Below are 21,332 nucleotides of genomic sequence, written 5' to 3'. Positions count from 1 at the left end.
ACATAAATCTGGCATTCCTACATGAATGCAACAATCACATGTACTTTTATCTTTAGAAACAATGAGAAGCTAAAAATAAGTTTTTAGCATTTGCTTTCTTTAAAAACAAAGGGTACCCTTTTTGCAAGCACCTCCTATATTGATCCAGTAGCTGTAGTTTTCTTTCTGTTTTTAGAAGTAGTATCAATACATCACCACAATTAGCTATAGTTCAGCCATGGGCTGACACAGACCTGCCTGGTGAATGCTGATACTGCCACTGGACCACGATTAACTGTGAGTAGACCGCAGGCAGCGGGGCTTAGTCAGCCAATACCTTCAATCCCAGCAAATTAATGGGCAACTGCCTTGGATGAGAGGGAGAAAGAGAGAGGGGCTGGAGGGCAGAGAAACTGGAGCAATACCCTGACTGGACCAGTGCAAAAAAAAAAATGAGCACGGCATTAAACAGAAAGTCAGGTATGAGTTGTTAGAGGAATGCAATAACATAATGTAGATGGACATTAAATTGTGCTGAAATGATTAAATCAAACTTCAATTTTATTCATTGAAGAAGAATATACCATAAAACATTTTAGTTGTAGAGCTTCCATATGCATGCTGCCAGCTTTCCAGATGCTTCCCAACACAGAAAGACGTACAGTGAAAAACAATCCCAGCTCTGCTCAGGGTACGACCCACAAGAAAGTGCACATATGACTGCCATCTGGACTTTGTGTTTCTCTCTCTCCGCTAATGAAGACACGGGGATTGTGGGGGTGGTGGTGAGAGGGATTTGGAATGAACAGAAGGGGTGAAGAAAGCTGGCAGGGGAATCGTGAGGAAAGGTCTTGGCAACATGTCTCTCCATTGAAGGTGTGTGTGACGTACTGTGTTATTGGCTGTGGCAGAGTGACTGGCCAGAAGGCAGGTTCTCTCAGAGCTCGCTCCGTGGTTGCTGTTTTTGCAAAGTATGACTTTAAAACCTTCTGTAAGAACTTACACAAGTATTAAAAATAGTAATTGGTTATTGTAACTTGCGTGAGTGCCGTCTTCTGTGGGAAGCTTGTTTCGGTGACTTTCCAAGACATCCCCAGTTTTGATTGTATTAACCTTGATTGCATTTTGCATTCAAAAGTTTGGTAAATGCGCATGGACATGCATTAGTAGAGCAAGACAATGATCTCCTAGGATTTGCACAGTGGAAGACCCTTTAAATGTCCACTGACTGCCATGATCTAAGATCATCACCAGAACAGACAACTGGCGTTTGACCAATAACTGCAAAATGCATCAAGACAGCAATCTGGGGAGGCAGTCTGCTCGTTCACAAGTGTGGTGAGAGGCCAGGATTGTGACGCTGAACCACTGAGACAAAGCTCATATTCAAAACTTGACTGTGTCTGTGAAACTGAACTGCTGGACTGTTCTCAGGTTTCTTTGACTTTCACTTATCACAGTAGCTGCCTGAGGCATCTTTGTTTTCTAAAATTAAAGCATGGCTAAATCATTAAGAATTCTTATGGAAAGAGTGTGTGTGCATATATCCGCACTAGGACATATATGTGTACTGTACTGTATGTCAAGGTGTACACAATTTAGCTTTCAGTGAACTGTTTAATTAAAATGAATGCTGTATAAATTCCAGAGGCCCCTTGTTAAATTAGATTCAAGCATATTATTAAAATCATCCCGAGCTTTGACACATTTTGTGAGTCAGTTCTACTCGCACACCTTCGCAAAGATCAGCTCAGTCCACTTCTCTTTAGCTGCTAAAGAGGGCTGTAACTGCCTGAAATGTGAAACATAAAGCTTTTGTTAATTGGAACATAAGAGAGGTTATAAACGAGAGAAGGCCACCAATATGTCCCACCTACCCTGTTTGGTAGCTAGTTCCAAGCTGATCTGAGGATCTTGTCTTGCGGTTTCTTGAAAGAAGCCAGGGTATTGCCTTCAACAACACGACTGGGTAGCTTGTTCCACACTCCCACAATCCTTTATATAAAGAAGTGCTTGAAGTTTTTCTGCTTAGTTTCCACTTGTGTCCTTTGGCTCATGTTTCATTGTTCACTCTGAAGAAGTCCTCTGAGTTGGTTTAGATTGTCAGTACAAAGTACAATTAGTACTTTTAAAGTAAATTTTCAGAAAGCAGTTCTGATCATACGGTAAAAAAAGGACTGTTTTTAAATGTATATTTACAGTTCATACTGTATAGAGCAATAAGTGTAAGCTAACATTTGTCTCTTCTCTTTGAAACCAGCCCTTTCTTTATAACCCAGTAGATATTACAGTAGACTGTATATGCACTTAATGTTACTGTTGAGATTTTCTTTACAGTGCTGCGGTGATATCTAGTGAGTACAAAGGGCAGTCTTGTAGTGAAATAGCCATTAGGCTTTTGACATCTGAAGAAGAATAATAGAGTGGGCTGGGAGACTTTGGGAGAAAAGTGGTTGAAATTTAGGCCATAGAAAGGCTTCTCAGCCTGAACAGTTACTGTATGTGCGGTGTGTTTCTGAAGCTGGCTGTCACAGAGGTAATACTGCCGAAAGATCGCGTGAAGGTGAGCATTATTTTTGAACTAGCATGACCTCTCCATCCACTTAACCTGTGGTGCTGGCAGAAAGCACAATCCTGCCATTCAGAAGTACATCTAAAACTCCATCATTTGCCATGCAAGCAGTACACATTTGGAAGGCAGATTCCTCCTGATTTTCAAGCTTCTGTTTCCCTTGAACTACTTTGTCTTTCATGCTTGTTTTTTTTTTAAGAGTGTTAATGTGAGCATGAGTTTCTTGCATTGAAAAGCCCTGTTGAAAACTCAACCTGCAGATACTGTATATCTGTGAGCTAAACGGACTTTGCTAAACGTTAATTTAGCTCTTATAGAAACGCTGTCTCCTGTTACAAACTGTGCTACATTAGGAGACTCGAAGAGGTGCTCATTCTGTTAAACACTCAATGCGCTACATGACAAATATTGCACAAAATATCCTCTTCTCTGGTGTGTTAGACAGCAGGCACCTTTGTTGCTTCATCAGAGGCTGTTTCAACTCCACTGCACACCTCTGCCAGGAAACTGTGCTGGTGTTCGGGTACAGTTGCTACTGGGGTATTCTTCAGCACACTGCAGCTGGTTTGCAGACGTACCAGTTGTTGAATTACATGATTCACAGCCTCTTTAAAGTGCTCTGCGAGTCGTTGGATTATAATATTCTCTAATACAACAGCACTTAAAAATAAAAAAACAGATGACATTTTTTTCTCTTAACGGTAGCATTAATTCAAACGACTAAAATAAAAATCTGTATGAGAAATGTGCCCTGCCTGTTGTGTTTATGATCCAGAAACCTTTCAAAACTTAATGGTGTTAATTTGAAGTGGAGCTAAATCAGCACTTTAATATCTGCCTAATTGAGTCTGACAGCTTAAAGCACAAAGCCTCTCTGATGGATATCAGCTCCCTGCTGGCATTAGGTGGTCAACAACCTATCAGCTCAAAAAACTGTAATTATGTGAATTTACTGGAGAGCTGGGACATGAAAAGTAGGTCTAGGAGAACTCAAAAGCACTTTCACTGACAGCTACATGTTTTTAAACTTTCTGCAAATCCTAAAACTTTTTCATTCATTTGTGATCATTAATCATGTAACACATAATAGCTAATTAAGTTCTTCTGTAGAGGCTTACAGATTATATTTAGCTGTTCGTCACTAAAGTTGATATTACAGTCAGCACGATATCCAATATAGTAGACAAATAAAGAATTACTGTCTTACTTGTTAAATATGATTTTTAACCCCCCTTTCAATAAAATAGTACACAAGTGCAGCACCTTGGTAGCTAGTCAATCGGTAGTTATGTTTTTTTATGTTTGATGAGGTGAGAATTGTTCATTGGTATAGAAAGTTATTTTGAAAATTAAATAAATGGGTACCTCAAAAATGTATTTTGTTATAGCTATCCATGCCATTTTTATTACTGGGCCGGACCGCCTCAGTTCTCTTTCTGACTGCTTGCTAAAATTGCTTGGAATAGCACGCCTGTCTTTTTCATTAAATTATTGAGTGCCAGATATGTGTTGCAGAAATTTTAAATTTAATTTTAAATCTTTTCTGAAAATTTGACATGGTAGTTTTGCATCCCATTTTCACAGTTTTCACCTGCTTTTAGCACACTAAAACCATGAATTTTTCTTGATTTTCAAAGATTTGCATCATGCTTTAATATGGCTGTCTATGTGTTGCCAACATTTTATACTGATTATTCCATTTTATCTATGAACACTATTTGAGAAACTCAAAGTGCTGTACAAAAGCGCACATGTAACACGCATAAAAGAATGAGAGAGGAATAGAAAATCACAGCACATTGATCCAGTAAAATGTAATTATATGTTAAAAGCTGTGGTGAAATGATAAGTCTCTTAGCCGGTTTTGAAAATATCGACGCAGAGTGTCCTAAGAGATTAGAGCGGTACTTTCCACACACCTGGCGCTGCACATGAGAAGGCTCTGTAGTGTCTGAAGCCTGGTCTTCTGCAGAGAAAGGCCAGAATCAGAACATCTCAAATTAAGAGCTGGACTATACTCATGTCCTGAAGGTAACCTGGAACCAGGTTCAATGTCAGATACAGTGGGAATGAGAGCCTTGAAACCCACTCTAAACTTCACAAGGAGCCAGTGAGAGTGACAGTGAATGATGCAGAGTACTTCTAGTCTACATGTGAGCTGCAGAATCCGGGATACTGAAACCTGTATAGTACCTTAGATGATAACTTTACTAAGTAAGGCATTGCAGTGGTCTGATCTTCATGAAATAAAGGCATGTAGCACTGTTTCAGAATTAGATAGGTACTGTAGGCATGATTGCAGTGAGTGGCTTTTTCCATGGTATAGCTCAGCATACTGTACCTTTGGTCCTGGTGCTGCTGTCCGTCATTCCGTTGTCCACTGTGAAAGTGCTCACTCATCATACGACACTAGCTAGTAAATGGTTAAGCTTGGCCTGTGTGGCATTGCTCATTTCCAGGAGAATCCTGCATAAAAAGGACAAAATCACAAAATCGTTTTTTTTTGCCAGCCTGTAATGGCCAGGTCATCTCTGCTTCCACTCAAACTTTGAATTTCACATTTTGGAAGTTAGGGAAGCAGCTGGGAAGAAACAAATAAAATGATCTTGTGTTGCTTCTCTTCCATTTACAATCCGGACGTGCATGCCTCTGCATGAGGTAGAAATGGATCGTGAAGCAGATGTGAAGGAGACGTATTCTCCGTGTCAAGCTCGGGTGATAATTCTTTCTGCGGAAAAGCTCGTGGCTGTTGTTTCCCCGCTCAGATTTGATTTGGTTAACTTGTTTTCTGTGTCTTCAAAAATAGTAAAGACACTAAAAACGTTTTGCTATCAGTCAGTCAAACGTGCGTTGGCCACAGAAGACTGTTTTTTGTAATAGCTCCTTGTTTACCAAGTTGCCAAAATTACAATATTATTTTTCTTTTTGGTAGCTTGTTCTGCTGTATATACAGTACATCACTGATGCTAAAATTTTGTATATGTATTCTACTTTGCACAGTATTGCATATAAAAAAAACTTAAATTGCCTCAGATACGATAAACATAAAGTAAAATAGCCAATTAACATAAATAAAAGTAAAAAAAAGTTGTCAAATGTTAAATAATAGATTACTGAAAAATAAACTATTGCCATAAAAACAGCAATTCAAACAAACTAACTAGAAAGTATATAAGAATATTTATGCTTAATTAATAACAGTAATACTGTAGAAAAGATTTTGAGCTTGTAAATAAAAACATTTTGGCATTTAAAAACACTATTTTGAAAATTTAGTCTTCAGACATAAGAAAAACGTTTGAAGATACATTTCTAATAAAAGTTAATTGAATATAAGCATTTAATGCTTTAAATGTAAGTAACAGAAAATAAGCCAGTGCCAATACTTTAAAACAAAACATCTTTTTGATTTTTCAAGTTTTCATTTTTGATGACTTTTTCAGACATTTTTATTGTTTATGTATGGTTTGCGTAACAGACTCTTTGCAGAATGGATTTATATTTAGATGCACGTTAGGAGACCAAGTCTCTTCGATGTCATCTCCTAACAAAAGCTATCTAATTTTATTAAAAGTCCTAAGCTGGTCTGCCTTTCAGTGACACTGAACATGGCAAAAAGAAGCACCACCTCCGTTGTGTAGTGACATTGCAAGCTCTGAGACGCTGCTGTTTTTATCAACTCAATTTCTGTTAAAACACTGGAGGCGTTCCACCAAAGCTCTTTCTCGGTTCGTCCTGTGTACTGTGTAACTTCATTGCATCTCCGGTGAGCTTTTCTTATTGACATTCTTTCCAGAGGTAATCTGTTGAATGAGGTTTGAAAATGGTCTAGGATTGTTTTGTGTGCAATAAAACACATTTGTGTCGTAAGGCAAAGGTCTGCAAAGACCGAAGGATCAGATTCATATGGTCTGTTAAAGCAGTGTCTACTCCTCTGTATCTCAGTAAGAGCTGCCCCCCAGGGCATGCCTTGTAGCAGTTTTAGTGGCGTGCACAAACTGTACTATCATGTTTAATTTCTGTAGAGCTGCATTAGACTGACTCAGTTTTGGGATACAATTGCAGCGCGGTGCACCACGACATTGAGGCCCGATGGAGTTTCTAAAAAACTAAATTCAGATAGGAGCAAAAAAACACTTGTCCTAAACCTGACATGGACACAAAATCCAGCGCTGAGCTTAAAAATTGTCTAAGTAGTGTGTGAATGCTAAACCCTAACACTACCTGGGTTGTCAACTGAGCATTTCCGCAATCTGTATCTGACTTTCTTTGGGCATTGGATTTTGTCATGTTCCCCAAACCATATGAGTGGGAAACCTTCAAGATCGTTGATCAATGCCCTTGCATTTGAATGAGATTCAGTAATGCTTGGTTACAACTTTTGATCCGACCGACACTGTTTTGGAATACAATTACTCCGTGAAGCACCGCGCTATCCAAGCCCCAGAGAGTTTGTGAACAATTTCTTTTCCAGAAAGTAGCAAAAAAGCCCACCGCTGAGCCTAAAAAAATCCTTCCAGTCAACACAGGAGATGTTGACCTCAGTCCCTAAAAGCGGCTAGAGGAGGGAAAGGAATCCATTTGATGAGCTTTCCAAGAGGAGCCTTATCGGAGGGCCCAAGCTGTGCCTCAGCCTGCAAGTGTTTGCAAGACATTTTCAGAAATGATTAAGATGTGTGGGTTAAGAAGAGCGCGGGCACTGCGTGAAGGCGTATTCCCAGACCATACAGCACGCAGTTAGAATCAGCGTGATAACCGAGTCCTATATTTAGCATGCTGCACAAGCAGTGACCTGCCGGAGCACATAATGACTCATTTGCAGTCATTACTTAGTAATGGTAATTTAATTTTTCAAAGAAAAAGGGAACAGAAAAGGGGACTCAGAATGTGCAGCAAGTTGCTGATAACCATCTGTGGGCGGGGATGGGAGGTGGGGGAGGAGGAGGTGAGCCAGTCTCTCCTTGAGCCAGCTGCCAGATTCCTGTTCCCACCTGACAGCTGTCCTGGCCCTGGTATTCCATGTGGGAGAACAGCCAGTGCAGAATGAATCATCCGCATCAAGGAGCAGCTGCACAAGGTCTCAGCTGAGGTGATCGCTTACGGACATTTCATTTCCTGCCTGAGGTGGACAGTCTTGGGTAGCACCAGCATGCCCTGTGGCTGTGGGTCTGCTTGCACAAAAACTCTCATCATCCCTCTGTTGTGTTTTGCACAGCGCTGGAGTGGATTAGAGGAAGTTTTCCAAACGTCACTTTAACAAGAATGGTTTTCATCAGAGCAGTCATGCAAAGAGAATAAAGGAAGCTCTCACTGGGATGAATGTTTTTTTGGACACATTCTATGGGAATATGGTCATAAATATCCAGCATAACACCTTTGCAAAGGCTACAACAGCATTCATATTTATTTACTGTATGCCTGTTGTTCAAAAGACATAACAGGCACATGATAACAGCTATAATACAAAACACTATGAAATATTTGTCACAGCCTGGGTCCATGAAGGTGTTACACTGCTGAACTAAGACGCACACAAAGCTGAATACTTTTTTCACAGCAGAAGCTCATAAGAAAGGTTGCAAATGAAGGAGTCCATTAAGCCCATTTAGCTCATTTGTTTTTTATTAGCTAATTGATTTGAAAATTTCAGTCTGTTTTTTGTTTTGATAGTAGCTAGGTTCTCAGCTTCACTAGCATGACTGGGCAGCTTGTTCCAGACGTCCACCACCCTTTGTGTAAAGAAGTGCCTCCTGATCTCAGTCTAAATACATGTCATGGATCTCACTAATCAGACACAAGCCCAGGCTACTTCCCACAAACACAACCTAACTCACAACCTAATTACCCAACCACATCCCTCATCCTGCACCACACCTCCCGACAACCCACTACTTGAGGGCTACTGCCCTACACTTCCACGCGCGGTATTGGGTTAACCATTTGCTTCGACTTCTACATCTATGAAATCCATTGTCCTGTGCTTCTGGCTTTTTGACCCACGCATGACCTCGACCTCGAATATAGACTACGCGACTTGGAGAAGTTAACCTGGCTCCTCTCACTAAAACCTGTTTCCTCTGTTCAGTCTTTGGCTAGCACCACATAGGATTCTACCACCTTTTTCGCGATCAGCTATTGCTAACAATGCACTTCAATTTACTTTCTATTTTAGGCCTCTGGTTCATGTTTCACGGCTGATTCTTAATAAACCCTTAGTGTTCACTATCAATCTATACCTCCAGGTTGAAACCAGGTACCAGTGAGGATTGCGTCTTTATGCATTGAATGGAATTTGTTTTTCCCCCTAATCAACATCATGAATTTTTGTTTTGTTTCTGGGAGTGAGAATTTCACCTTTTGATACTTGTCCTGCAAAACAATGAAGTTATGATGTCACAACTTAGCTTAAATTTCCTCATCTTTGAGTAATAATGTCACTTAGAAGTAATGGTAATCAAGAAATGAAAAAGATTTAACCACTCCCTGATTTCCCTAGCCTAAATTAATCATTCAACCTCATTGTGTTCCTCTGCTGTCTTAAGGGATCAATTTTTTTGCACGCAGAACAAGTCTTTCATTTCTTAGTAAAGAACAATTGTCTTGTTTCATTACCAGATGGTAGGTCAGAGCATTGAGTCAGAATGTATTGGAGAAAGTAGACTGTAATGATAGAGGCTGTTGTTCCTTCATGTTGATGGAATTGTGGGTTTGCAAAAAAAAAAGCAATTATTAATATAGGCTGCAGAAGCCAGACCTTCAGCTATAAAAATGGAGCCTTCTGTTCTCTTCATAATGGAAAGTGCGAGATTTCAGCAATGCTGTCTTTTCAACAAACATGATTTATAGGGTTATTTCCTTAAAATAAATTTGTGCCAGTTGCATGAGATTCCATTTACATTTAGAACAGTGTTATTGCGCAGCACTGAATGATAACTTGGGTGATTTATTACAAGAAACCGAATTGAGAGAGAAAGAGAGATATGATATGTGCAACAACTATTTTCAAGAACTTCGAAATGTGTGGAGCAATGAAAAAAATATGCAATTCCTGTGCTAAAATTAAGATAAGGTTGCAGTATCCTACACTTTATTTATTATCTGGGCATTAAAAAAGTAAAAACGTGGCTCGGTGTTGGCGTTGGAGTGAACTCCAGAGATCTCTTGTGCCGGCTCACTATGTTCCTGCTCTGGTTAAAAATTCATATTCAAAAACTGCTTTTAAGAAGTTGCCATCCAACTGAACATATGCAAGTGCCTTGAGCCAGTCTCTTTTCATTAGCAGGGAAAATGACGTGGAAAAAGCTCCATCTGTTCGCCTTGAGCAGATGAGGACTGTGAAAGGCACTGCACCCCTCTTTTGAGAAATACCTCAGATTCCCATTTCATGTCTGTAGACCTTGCTATAATGTTCAATGTGTTTCTTGGACACATCGACTGTGCACTGGAGCAAGACCATTGTCCCTGGTCCTAGGTGCTTTGAGAACAGCCCCTGATCACACTGAGGCTGGAGATTTCAAGCACACATGTGTTGGTATCACTTTACTATGACTCTTTCATGAACACTCAACCGCATAATAAAATAACGAAACATATAACTACTATGACAGAAACAGGCCAGGACCACTGTTACTGAGTGGCACCTGCAGAAAGCCATGTCAGTACTCAGGTCCTTCATGCGTTAATGATGTCTTGTATCATTTTCACCTGATTGCTCTCTACCTGGATTTCTGCTCTAAGCTTTCAGGTGAAAGTATGTCTTGTTAATCCCCTGCCTGTAATGCCATCTGCACAAATGTTTGTAAAAGATTATGCATGTTGTTACCTCGTGTTGTGTAGTGTTTAAGGGGCATTTGAGATTGTATTTTTTAGCCTCATTCAAGACTTTCCCAAGGGATAATTGTAACTTTTGCTAGGTTTAATTTTTTTAAATGGTCCACAGTGTTACATTAAGATGGGACAAAAAGGTCCAGCAGCACTCCATGGGTGGAGACATTGAGACAACACTTATAAATGGAGTGAAAGGTATCGGTAAGATGAGGCTGCAATGATTCCTTACAGTAAAGGTGAGGGAAGGGGGAGATGGAGAGACCTTCAAGGTCAGATCTGGGCTGGTGGGGCCGATTTCTGTTAGTGCATTTTACTCATTAATCTTGTTTAACACGTGTATACAAGCAAACCACCTATTTCACAGGTAGACCATTTCATGGAATGAAAGGAGTCCTGCCCTTCCTAAATGATGCCCTTGGCTGAATTCAGGCTAAATATTTGCATTTTAAAATACAAAATAAGTCCTTGCTTGAAGGAACCTTTTTTTCCTCTCTCTTTTTTTTTTATGCGCTAAAACAAAGATAGGCCATTAGAGGTGGCCAGAGTGTGGAGAATTGATTGGCGCGTTTGACTGTTGAAAAATTGTCATTTTCTGCCTTATCGCTTTACTGGACCTCAGTGTTCCTCTCTGCATTCATGCAGAGTGCTGAATGACACAGGAGGTGTTCCTAGTGGCCTCAGCCTCATTGATACATCAACTTATCAATACTGTTGTTTGACTGCGGGGCACATGGGTGCCAAATGTGTGCACATTCTAATTTCTGAATTTCACAGACATGCCCGATACGTCTCTTTAAGCTTATTTACCGCTGTGTAGGCAGGGGAGCTTTTTCACTGTGACTGTGCTATATGGTAGCAGTAGGAGGTGGACCTTTCTTTGCGCTAGCTAGAAACTTATCCATCGCACGAATTTCCCGTCGCTTAACTTTTTCCATTTATTCTACCTCTGTAGCTCTGAAAATAATGCGCACCCGCCACTGTATCTCCCTGAGGCTAACATAACTGCTGAGGCTTTACAACAACAGTGAATTACTTTGCAGTTTATGTGTTTGCTGTTAATTAAAGATCACCTCACTCACTCATTTGCAAAGTGGTTTGCGCTCCTTCTAATGAAAAGGGCTTTGTGAGCCCAAATGGTACGAATCGTTCAGTGGTCTCCGTTAATGTTATTTGTGCAGTGCGCTGTGCAATACTGCCATTTCTTTTCTGCCCTAAAATAGTGGAAGACTAGAGGCACAACTGATGGATACACGTTTAATTCTATATGGAAATGCATTTAAAAACGAGAAACAGCGGATACTTCTTTACCCATAGGGTTGTAGGAATAAGGCTCAAGCTATTCACTGTTGAACCCAATACCCTTCACAAAATGGATGAGGTCCTTGGATCAAGTAATTACTAACATCCAGTACAATGTACCAAATAGGCTAACCTTATTTGTGTTCTTACATTTAACTAAAATTTGACAAGTTAAGAAAAAAAACAAGCAAAATTAGATACGGGCTCAAGGCACATCATTTTAGCAGCATATTTAGCTTAAGGTGGTTGACAAGTTAGGAAACCTGCTTTTAGTCCGCCCCTCTTGTTTTTTAAAATAATATTGCACACCGTATTTCAGAAATGCTTTGTGAATACCAAAATTACTAGCAGTTTCCCATGGAAAACAAATATCATCAATAAGACACATGCATTTAACATGACCCTTGCTGATTGCCCAACTCAGTGATTGACCTTCAGCAGTAGTAAAAGCAAGGAACAGTTGCATTGTCTCCTGGCAAACGAAGCAAAAGGGTGTATGTCTTGAGCTCCCTTTCTTCCAGGCTGGACCCTGTTAGATCGGGAAAGTCCAGTCGGGATACCGCTGTAAGCAGTTCTTGGGACTTAGTCCAAAAGATTATAGGATACCTCGCCTTCATCCACATCCCGGGATTCAGTCTTCCAGGGTGGGGCCAAAGAGATGAGAGACAACATTTGGGCTAGCTCTGCTTTTCTTTGGTCAACATTATATTCCGTTGCAGTATTAAACTGAGAAGAATTGGATTGTGGGCTGTGCTCCATTCTGATGAAAACAGTATAAAAATACATTCAAGTAAAAAAAAAGGAAACTAACGTCAGTTTGGTAATCATAAAGAAAGTAGAAAACGCAACACTGAATGTTCTGTTTTTGGAAAAAAAAGTGATCACAGAGTTTGTTAACTTTTTATGTTCTGTTACTATGGCAGGGTTCCTGTTTTTTGATTGCATGTTGGCAGACAGCCTAGGTTTTTCATCACAAAGTGTTGACACCCCTCTGTGCATAAGAAGCCATTAGCATCTGGACATTCTCCCCCTGCTGATGAACGGATATGCTAATTATGTCCTATGAGCGGAAAGGGCTGATGTTCTTTGAAGATAACGTTCAATTTCATCCTCTCCCACACCCTCAACAGAAGCTCCCCCAAAATAGCTTTAATTTGTAAGCTGAGTTGAGGTACCAAAACCATCCCTATAATACTTCCTCACTGCAGGCTCGGAGATTCCTGCAAGTGATCAGAATTAGGAGTGAACTAACTAATGCTCCAAACTACAGCAGGGCGGAGAAAGACTTCATTGCTGTGATCTCTCGTGTCATGAACAGACACGTCTTGCATGACTTTGCTCAATAGGTTTTGAAAGCAGGATGATGGGATTCCTGGCCGTCTCAGTGCTTGGGCCATTTCATATCATTTTATTTTACGACACAGATGATGAAGCATGTCTGAGGACTTGGAAATGATCATTATGCCCGACACACTGATCTGAGCACAGCTGCAATACCACCGCAGTGTCCTGTCTCCCATCAAAGTGGCCTCCTTGAACAAAATATCCTAACCGTATTTGTTGATTGATTTACATTTTATCCTATGGCATGATAACTACCAGCCATAATCCCAAAAACAGCACATATACCAAAATTGGAACGATACAGAGAAGATTTGCACGGCCCCTCCGCAAGGATGACACGCAAATTTGTGAAGAGTTCCATATTTTTTTGGGCGGTGTGGTGGCTGAGGATCTGCGCCTGTAGCTGGAAGGTTGTTGGTTCAAATCCCGTGGTCGGCAGAGGAATCCTACTCCTTTGGGCCCCAGAGCAAGGCCCTTAACCCCAGCTGCTCAAGGGGCGCTGTATAAATGGCTGACCCTGCGCTCTGACCCCAAGCTTCTCTACCTGTCTGTGTGTCTCATAGAGAGCAAGCTGGGGTCTGTGAAAAGACAAATTCCTAAATCAAGAAATCGTATATGGCCAATAAAGTGACCTTATCATAGGTGTGTGTTGCATTGAAATGCTGTACTAGGAGGTGGGTTTGGTTTTGAAGGTTGAGGGGGTTGTGCGATTACAGAAGGTGCTCTCAGTGCCTCTGTATGTCTCTGTGGCGCTCTATGAAGCACGCCAAGGATCACATGTCAGAACATGACCCCTTCAGTTTTTGATGTATTCCCAATCTTCCCTGTCCCTCTGGAGGGATGTGTTTGAAGCCTGTGGAAACCCCCCAATCATTGAGGATCATGGGGAGGGCATCACAGCAACAGGCAGAAACGTTTTCCCCAAAAAAATTAACAACAACCTAAAGCGAAGCACAGCTTCATGTCTAAGAATGACATTATTTTAATCCCCTTCAGTGCTGCACATTTTACACCCATGCGTGGATTGTTAATGTCAGCCTTTGTTACTACAGTATTGATATAAAGGCAGATTCCTTCAGTCTGAGAGGTTTAAATTGGTAGTTTGCTGAGAAAGCCGCAATTTAATGTGCAGTGTGAGAAGCATAAAAATAATTAGTTCTTTTCTCACAGCCGATTGATCTGGCAGGTGTGGCTCATTATTTAAGTGAATATATACGTATATGGTTGTGCAGTGTTTTTGCTTTGTTATTTTTTGCTGTTTTAAGACATTGGCCGTACACTGGTTTATTAGGTCTAAATAGCTCTGTTGTGTGCGGTACTGGAGATGCTGTTGATAAACAGCTTTGCAGTTCTTTCCCCCTTATTGAAGTGCATTGTGCATGTTTTAACTCACACTGTGACTGCCTTTTCTTGCCAGCTAAAAAGGAAATGGAAAAAAATTAAGTTACATACGGTACTAATATACGAGATAAGCATCTGTTGAGACAATGGAACATTTTCAGTGTTTTTGACTGAAAGTTTAATTTTAATTTTTTTCTGTAATTATTTTCCCTTCCATCCGGTGTTTTTCCAGACTGATTATATTTCTATTTATATTAGGAGTTTTTAAAGCCGCACATGATGTTTTTGCATGTGTAAGAATATGCTTATACAACATGCTTGATCAAAAATAAAAATCCAATAAAGATGTGAAATAATTAATCTTGTGAATCTGATGAACATATGCAGATCTTTGTGCATTGCGCAACAGCTAATTCATGTTTGACCTCTGGCAAGAGGGGAGATGTACAGATGTAAAGGTTATCCTTTTTCCTGTCCGATATCACATCTGATCTGGACAGAACCGTTTTGAAAGCCTTTTTTACTAGTCTTGCATCATCAACATCGATTGTGATTCCTCAAGTGTGTGAGCAGAGCTTGATGGAAACAATCTTCGCCATCATTAGCTCCAATGCTATAATTGTGTACATAAAGATTTGTTCCCTCTTATGAATGTTCTTCAGCTGGTAGTAACATAGATGATTATTTTTTGCTAAATCAATCTTTCTATGACAAATATGCTCTATTAGTCTAGCGTGTGCTAGAAACCTTTCTCATATAATTGTTAAAGTGCTAAGGCGTTCGTTGACTGTTGCATCACTTGAAACACAATCGCAGAAATGATTTTTTAATACCAAAGGCACACAGCATGATAATCTGCATTAGCATATTTTCTGCTTTCTCTCACTCATTTAAGGCGCTGATAAAACGAAGAGATTGGGGGGCAGGCCTCAGCCTACCTCTTTTTTCTAATGAAAACTTTCTCTAAGTGCCAGTTCCCATTATTACTGTACATAATGGTCAGGCACTCCCACACTGGATTAGCAAAGAATGGAGCAAACCTTTTGTTCAACTACAGCTGTAATAAAAGAGAAGAAGAATGGCAATAATTACCATGTGGTCTTTTAACTGTGACAGTTTTCTTGATATACACAAACTTCATTCAGTAGATTTTATTACCCTTTTTATGGTTAGCAGATAATTGGATTGCATAATTTACTCAAGATGCATTTATTATTCTCTGATGGCAATCTGCACTTAACATGTTTCTTTTTAAATAGCAAGAAATGAGACTTACCTGTTATTTTCACATGGTTTGTTCTGAAGACTCTTAAGATCTTTGGAAGGATACTGTAGGTATATTTAATTAGTAGGCATTTAAGTAGGTATGACAAGAAAGGGCAGTTTCAATTTCAATGTAACATACATGTTGGCAAAGCAAACTACAGAAGCCAATTAGTGCCACAGAGAGAAAAAAGAATTGCATTTAAATGGGATAACATTACATATGAACTTCACAATTATTGATCTTAAAAGGAATTACTGTATATTTTGTTTAAACAAGACAACATTACATTTAAATGCATTTTTTTAGTAATTCATATGCAATAATAATAATGTCCCATGCAAAGTAACATACAGTATTCACTATCAGAAGAGGAAGCATTCTCACATTGCTCATTGTGCAAATTTATAAGTATAAATATGCTGTCTTTTGTAAATATGATTTTATGAGAAGCAGAAAAGACATACAGTAACTTTACAAACATTTTATTCATGACGTGAAACTGCAGAAACATGTAGATAAGTTGTTGATAAACTTTAAACATTAAACAGAACACATTTATAATGACTTCACTGTGTTAGACGTATACCTGCTGTTGGTTTGCTGTAACTCTTGGTTGATTGTTGAATAAGCATAAAATCCCAGAAGCTTTAAGCCTAAGATTACAGTACATCAAATACATTTGAATCTGGAAATACACAGCAAACAGCAAGAAACGTGACACGCTAAGGGAGAAGAAACAATATTTGTGTGCAGGTTTGGACAGACGTGAATGTAATGAAATAAAGGAATGCAAAACCAAACCAAAAACAATTTCAGGTCAGCACACAAGTTGCTGTCATAGCTAGCAAACCCTAACCCTAACCCATAGCTGGGATCATTTCTGTAAAGAGACCTGAGCTCTGACAACATGGTTAACATTAAGTACAAGATCAACACTCTTGATGGCCCACTATAAATAAATGTCTCATACAGTAGCTGATACAGTAGAAGTAACTGCTGGTGGTCTCAGTTGTATGTCTTGTGGACCTAAAGCATTGGAGAGGTATTGCAAGCACAGAAGACCAGTTTACAGTGTCACATTCCCATTCTTTTAGTTTAGTTTAGTTTTTGTTTACCTGGATGAAATACATGCACAGCACGTGTACTGATGTGCAGTTGCAACCAATAGGAAGAGAAAACATGATAATATTTTAAAAATCTCAATCGGAGGACTCAGACCTTCAGGAGCAATTTGCCATCCTCATGGATTAGTCAGAGGAAAATTAGATTAAAAAATGTAATGATTTGCAGTTACATCTTTAGTTCATGCTTTCATTTTCAAAATGGGGATTTGTGGTTTATGGAGAATATTCAACCCTATTGAAGTATGGATACTGCATTAATATGCCCCTACAGTATCTATGCATGGCAAAGCTGGTACTTAGGGAATTGTTCTGAGATTTTAATTGAATTGGTTTGTTACAGATAATGGAAAAAGCCCTAATATTGAGGCATTCAGTAGATCAGTGTTATCTAATGGTTTAATCTCTTATTCTCCAGAAACTACTAGATAAGGTTAGTCTACAGGAGACATCTGAAATTATAAAAACAATACAGGAGCACAAATCTTCTGCCACAAAACTCTCCTCTTGAGTCTGTAAAAACAAATCTGCATAAAAGCCTTCAAACCCTTTTTATTTGGAGAAACGTTTTATTTTAGGTTTCACAGTGGCTTTTATTATTTACCTGTGTGTCTGCTGGGAGTCACACTTCTTTTCCAAGATCAGAAATACATAAAAATTTGAAAACGAACGTGGTGGTGTAACAATATATTCCCTAACCATCTTCACCCATGAGGTCTCTCAGCCCTGTGGGGAATTAAATGGCTTGTGGTTAAAGGAAGGAGTCTTAGTTAAGTGGGAGAGCAGGAGATGATGGGAAAGTTGTGAAACAGCTGCTTTCCTGTTTTTTTTATATATACAGTATATCTGATTTATGTAAGAAGGTCAGAAATGGAGGGAAGAGCCGATGGGGATTTTCAGAGTGACTGGGATTCGCGTGTCTTAAGAAAGGCTAAAAAAAGGCTTTCTAGTACTCTTGGATAATCACTGTACCCTGAGCATTTACATTCGTATAATATCCCAAAGCTCATTCGAAACCAGTGCAGAAATGGTTAGAAATTTCAGTCTATTGATGATGAGCATAAATTGCACGACCGAGAAGGCTTCAGTACATGGAAAGTCTAACTCTTGCATTAACCTGGTGAGCAGAAAACACCTGTAGTCTCCCCTATCCACAGTGAGTTCTCCCCCAAGGTGGATGGCTTGTTAGTCTATAGCTGATGAGATGTCCAGATAAATTCACTGTTTTCATTAAGAACAGTTTCAAAGAAGATGTGAAATGTGAACAGCTGGGGCTCATTTTACTGAACAGCGCTTCTGTTAGGTGCAATAATGTGAGTCCTGTTGGTGGAAGAATGTGAACACTTAAGAATAAATGGTAATACAGTCCTGCTGATCTGTTAGCCTCAGACTCTTAAGCGATTTATGTAGTGTGCTTGAAGAGTCTGCTGCTCTAATAGAAATGGGCAGTTTCTTGTCAATTCGAATCAGCTGTTCAATGAATTGTCCACATTTTGCAACAACAGTGTATCCAAGGGACAATGCACTCAGTGGCTTGGCTGTTCTTTTCTCTGCATTCCACTGAATGCTGTGTTCGGATAGCAGAAGTAGCAGTAGTACATTAACGGGGAAAGTGTAGTTAACAAAGAAAACAGAATGGAAAAAAAAATGATCATTCTAAACGAAATCATTGCACTTGACGCAGTGTCCTTGTAGGAAGATGTCACAAAACAATTACCAATTAAGCACAGCGGTGGCTGGACACTTAATAGATGCATGATTCTATTACAGCCTGAGCTGTGAAGCTCAAGTTCACCTTGTAATTTATGTCAGTTGTATCCCGTGTGGTGCCGAGTTTTGTGTGAGGCTGTGTTATTTCTGTAAAGTAACAGAAAAAAATTAGAACAAAAACAGTGGCAAAAACACATTTGCACAGTTGTGAATGAAGGACAGAGGCCACTTGTTATAAGCCTTGAATGAAAAATTCCCCTTAAGCCTCAGCCAAGCTTATATCTCTGGAATCAGTAAGAATCTAAGCGGTGATTAATGGCTGTCCGCTGTACAATTTGCCAAAATCCATATCTGTGAACAAGAAGGCACAGTAAATGAATAAGCTTCTCCGAATGCAGCTTTAAGTCCTGTTCACCTTAGTGGTCCTCCAGAAATCTTTGTCTGCTGAATATAATAAGTGTCAAGCAGCATCGATTCCCCCTCAGCCTGGGTGAAGCACAGGAGGACAGGAATGGAGAACATGCAAACCTTGAGCAGAGAGCTGATGGAATGTTAATCGCCTGAGCAGTTCCGACAAAGTTGTTTCAGCTGATTCTACAAGGGCGGCCATTTCATTAACGAAAAGATGACTCTGGAAGAGCTGTGTAAATTGCCGAACAGGATGGGATTAAACTGCGGTTACAGCCTGGCGCACAGCGTCAGGGGACAAGCTGAAAGCAAACCTAGGAAACTTTAAGAAAGACAGTACAGGGGTTGGTTTGGTGTTCGTGTGGGTGCAATGTGAACACTGCCTGCCATGGTAAATGCACAGGAAAGGGGTAAAGCAAAGAGGAAGTTAAGGCAGGATAGAGATTAATCAAATTAGTTGTGGCTAACCTTCTCAAGGTGGAGTGGGGAATCCAGCAAGAATGAATGACAAGGGTGAAAGGTTTTTTGCGACATTGGAAGTCATCTATTCATATGGTTTGTACAAGTACTGTACAAGTCTATTTATTGGCGAAGGTGTATGAGAATTGAGGTGGTAACATTGCAATTAGAAAGGACAGCTGTCGTAAATCAGGAAACATGGTACTGTTTCCTGCAGACAGCCTATGAGAATGAGGAAACCTTACACATCCATAAGAACGACTTCTGAACAGGACTTTTTATTTATTATAGTAAGTATGTCCCATTTTATCTGTGGCTTTTTTGCATTAATATATGTTTTAGAGATTCCAGCTCACTTTTGAACATCAGGCACTTTCCAGTTTTAACCTTAAACAGGCCATTACTTCTCCAACCTATTTTGCATTTGATCTTCCGTTTTTTTCATTTGTTTTCATATAAAATTCTTCCCAGTGATCTCTTGTTCTCCTCTGTGCAAACACAGCTTGAAAATCTGTGAAAGGATGTTTCTTTCTCTCCTGAAGAAAAAGAATACAAAATGAAAGTTGAGCATGGTGGTGCTTTGAACAAACGAACATTCTGAACAATGAAAGAAGAATTTTTCCCTAGGCTTCAGTGTGGCATTTGTAGCCTGTGACATCAGTCAGCAAAAAAAGATAGATATCATCCAGTTTTCTGTGCATGTCTGTTTTGTGAATAGTTGTTGAACTTTATTATTTATTAAATATCATTGAGAAACGACATACAGTAGTACTTTGAGGAATGTAGTAGCAATGCTCCATTTTAGGGATTACTGCTAGGTTAATGGGGTTCTGGGAAAATTGGCACTGGTGTCTGTGTGTGCCCTGCAATTGACCAGAGAATCTTACACACTGCTGATTAGATTATTTCTATAGTACACAATGGCCACCACACACTCATTATACTCCACGTTTCAATTTTAGTAAAGAGCAAAATGAGGTCATTTTTGCTTTCATTGCTGCTGGTTTATGTTGATGATGATGTGTGTGTCTTTGCTAGTTTGGGGAGCACATCTTTAAAATGGAATGAGTTCTTGGGGGGTGAAATGCAAAGGAACATGAAAAGGGTTCATCACTGGAATTGTTCCTGATTTAACTGGTTGTTGCTTTTATCCAAAGTAACCTTTGGCCTTTTCAGCAGCAAGCTTTGGTCCTCACTAACTTGACTAGGTTTGCTGGAGAAATCTGGATAAAGTGACAGGAACAGCGTCTCGTTGATGAGTTGGCTCACACCCTCACCACTGCTCCATGCTTGCCACTCTGCACACATCACATCACAGAGAAACACATCAGATGGTAGAAGGAAGTTACTGGCCCTGTTAAATAAGAGCCCCTGAGATATCTGTACTTGTGCGACGTTCGCAATTGCTCTCTCAGTCTAGCACAGAAAATAATTTCAAAATGAACCAAGTGGTGATTGATCACCACAGTGCATGGCTTATCTTTACAGTGGTAACTGAAGAATTCAGCTGGCAAATCGATGTTTTTTTTGTTTCCAATTACATTGGCTCTCAAGTGTTAGGGATAAGGAGACACCTTTACTTGGTACACATCTTGGAAAAGAAAATCTGATCCTATAGAGGCTCAGAGCTGATGGGTGGTGAAAGCTGTCCTTCACTGACATAAAGCAAATCCATGCAGACACACAGTTAATCTATCAGCTGGAAGCAAGAAATCTCTGTCCCCAATAATCCTGACCCTGGCCATGGGCCTCTGATCAGGGTCACTCCCTTACAGTTCACTCATGACATGACCAAGGCTTAAACCTGTAATGTCTGGGTCATACTGGTTATTCTACCAGTATGTCTTTGGACTTGCTCAGGCATGCATGGTCTATCCGGCTATACCAAACACACATCTCTCGTCTCCTTTTCTCCCTTTGGTGAGCGCGTTGAGACGAGCGAGTGCCTCTTACTCCTCTGTAAACTGCTCTTTCTGTTGTCACTCAGTAAATTAAAGACTCCAGG

At 39.8% G+C, this 21,332-nt stretch overlaps 1 protein-coding gene and 1 non-coding gene across 2 annotated transcripts in view; both read left to right on the top strand.

The window, feature by feature from the left end:
* Positions 1 to 21,332, top strand: part of s100pbp (S100P binding protein) — a 109,410-nt gene that overhangs the window by 75,022 nt on the left and 13,056 nt on the right. The window lies entirely within an intron of this gene.
* Positions 13,282 to 13,388, top strand: LOC148820431 (U6 spliceosomal RNA). Its single transcript, XR_016094165.1, has one exon. It is a non-coding gene; the product is annotated as a U6 spliceosomal RNA (small nuclear RNA).

The sequence above is a fragment of the Atractosteus spatula genome, chromosome 14, assembly GCF_055471065.1.
Source record: "Atractosteus spatula isolate fAtrSpa1 chromosome 14, fAtrSpa1.hap1, whole genome shotgun sequence".
Taxonomy (NCBI): Eukaryota; Metazoa; Chordata; class Actinopteri; order Semionotiformes; family Lepisosteidae; genus Atractosteus; species Atractosteus spatula.
This window is presented reverse-complemented; position numbering and strand designations above follow the sequence as displayed.